Raw genomic sequence first — 3,357 nt, 5'->3', positions numbered from 1 at the left:
TAAATATTAAACACTGACTATATCTTGATCTATCTATATATATCTATATCTATATATATATATATATATATATATATATATATATAGTCACCTTTTTGCTCGCCACAGAGGCTCTCACGGGTTCTTCTCCCTTCTGAATCACAACCCAACACACAGGATTGTACTGAAACACCGCTCACTTTTAATAAACACAAAATGAAATAAACACAAAACAAACACCTAGCTCCTATTTGGAGCACTCACTAAACATAAACAGGAACCTAACTATCACGCAGGACGGCTAAACCATTTACCTGCCACAAACATTGAAAAACACACCCTCACACAATACCTCGATAGGACTGCTCACTCACACAGTCGGGCTCTTCTCTCAGCAGCAGCCTGGAACAGACTGGCTGCCTCTCTTAAATACCCTGCACCTGGCTCTAATTTACAATTACCACCAGGTGCAGGGGATAACTAAACAATAAAACAATTACACAATTAAACCCCATAACACCCAAATGTGCATTCTCACAAGGTTTTTAGCAGGGAAGGATTTTAACCCCCTCCCTGCTATCTCACTATATATATATATATATATATATATATATATATATATATATATATATATATATATATATATATATATATATATATATATATATATATATATCTCACGAGAAGGCACTCTAATAAAGCCAAGTCTCAGGCAGTAATTGTGCGTGCTGCGCTTATTCTTTAAATAATTTATATAAAATATGCAATGCAAATATTTTTAAATGGCATGTTTACACAGATAAGCATGAATAAACTAAAATAAGAGGATAGATAGCGTCTCTCTTTGTTTCAATTTGACACATTTGTCAACACTGATCTGTTTTAAAGATCACTCATCTCCGGTACAATTATTCAGAGAAAGTGGATTCGTAACTAAATCTACTAAAGGGTTCCCCTTGTCTGGTGAAATTAAATATCTATAGAGAGAAAATACTGAAATGTAATTCTAAACACTGGCGAAATTCAGTGTACCCGGCATTTTAACATCCGCTATTGTTGTGCCAGAAGAATGCACAGCTTCTGCACGCTACAATAACTCAGTTTTAGAGAAACTTTACACACACAATTTACTTTTCATGCTAGCCAATATAATGGATATGGGGTACAACAATAACCCTGTGGTTTTCAGTCCAGTCTTGTCAGCTGTCACCTGATCTACTCACCCCCATGTTGTTCTCCTGCTCTCCTGCCCTGGGGCTGGTTTACTGTTGAGTAGACATCCTCAGAAGGTTACTGCAGCCCAGTGTAAATACTGTCTGTCTCCATAGCTTGTGCAGTAGAGCAGTAAGCTAGACAGGAAGTCCTGGCTACTATTTTAATGGTGATGACTCTACAGGACTGGACAGAGGCTACAGGAAATGTCTTTTCACACTTAACTCTGTGCGGCTCAGAACTACCGCTGTCCCTCTCTATAAATAGTTCTGTAGATCAGTGAGATAAAGAGGAGGTTGTGAGTGTTATAATAATGGTGCAGACTGTACAGGGCATTGCTAATGGGAACATGCTCTCCTCCAGAGCTCCACTCATTCACTGGACTTGTTTCCCAGGACTTCAGTGGCTGATCATTTCTACCAGTGAATCCAGGGCAATCGGCTAGGCTTCACACCCTACAGTACTTGATGAATGACCCAGGGTAAAGTGCAAGTGAAGAAGAAGAAGAAGAAGAAGAAGAAGATCTCAAAGCACTGTGTTTCTATTGATAAAGACATTGTGAGGAGAAGTCCAGCACCAGAGACAGTAACAGTAAGTAACCAGCTTGGCTCGAAACACAACAGGGTGTTTGTGGAATGCTTCAAGATGCCATTCCTTATTCATTCAATGCTCTTGTTTTCCAGGATTTGGAAGGCTGGTAACAGACTGCTTGACATGCTGTCATTAAACCTGCAGCCACAGCTGTATTCCCAGCAGTCTGCTTCATTGTGCGGACAGTCCTGTAGTTTGTATCTTGATTCCAGGTTCAGACTCACTATAGTACTATCCAGTACCAATCGCATTCTCCAAACAGGCTACAGAGCAGCACTAGTGACCAGGAAACAAGCCCAGCACACACGCAAAAAAAATGTATTTCTATTACAGTTTGTCTTACTGTAGATGGTTTTATATAGTTCATATATTTGAAATACACAGCTTTCCAATGCATATTGTGATGGAGTGTAGCTTCCACACTGGAATTTAGAGGCTTTGGGACCCTGGGGTTTGGAGTGAACACTCCATCTTGCTGAAGGTCATTGAGGCCAGCGAGCCATGTTGGTAAAGGTATGAGAATGACGTAATTGATTCATTTTGGCAAATGTGAAACAGCTGACAATGATAGGCGGGTCTTTTAAATGCCCAGCAATCGAAGCGGTACAGAGGGGAGAGACAGCGGAGGAGGCCAGTGGTGTGGAACACAGCTGTGTTTATATAGCTGCTGTGATTACTGTTAAAAAGGGGGTTTGTTTCACCGGTAAACGGCTTACCTGTCCGGTGCAGTTAGTTGATACAGTAATAAAGTTTACACAGAGCTCCGGGAAGGAGCTAGTCTTTTTATTGTGAAAACTCACTGAGAATAAATAAACACACAGGCACTGACCTGCTGGAACTGAATTCACTGTGCTGTTTGGAACAAAAGTAAGCCAGTTCATCACAATACATTGTACTCACATTTTACACATACGAAACAGATGTTTATATGTATTTGAAATATTCATCTTTAACTTCATATATTAATCATTTTGTTTTTTAGTAATATATTGAAAATGTGTTTTCTTTGCATGTTGGTGAAGCTTTCCAGCAGCACTTGTGAGTGTGTCACAAACCACAGCACAGCAGCTCTCCACAAGGTATTTTACTACAGGAAGATCTGAGATGAGCATTACAAAAATAAGCCATTAACATGCTTAACATTTAAAAACAGAATCAGCATTCGATGCAAAGCAAACTGGAAAAGCTGTAGCATCACTAAACTAGTAACACTAGTAGGTAAACTAACTAGTAATAGGACAGCACTTGTCTGGTCAATATATAAAATGAAATGGTTTCTCATCTGTACACTGCTAGAAATAACATCAAATATAAATCAATAGAGCAAGACAACAACTAAACTGTGAACAGGGTACGGGGTGAATTCACATTGCATGGAAAGCAAACTCCATCCTGATTGCATGTTTTTAATTGTCACAGCAATTAATTTAAACACTCAAATATAGTGTAAAGAAATGTACATATTCTGAAATCTAAAAAACTAACACCATTTACACAGCGGTTACGTCAAGATTTGCTCTTTAAAAAGGAAACCCTGTTCTAAACCCTGCTGCTAATTTTCTGTGTTTCCTCTTC

This window comes from Polyodon spathula, chromosome 43, assembly GCF_017654505.1.
Source record: "Polyodon spathula isolate WHYD16114869_AA chromosome 43, ASM1765450v1, whole genome shotgun sequence".
Lineage (NCBI taxonomy): Eukaryota > Metazoa > Chordata > Actinopteri > Acipenseriformes > Polyodontidae > Polyodon > Polyodon spathula.
The sequence above is the reverse complement of the archived record's forward strand: the minus strand, read 5'-3'. Positions refer to the sequence as shown.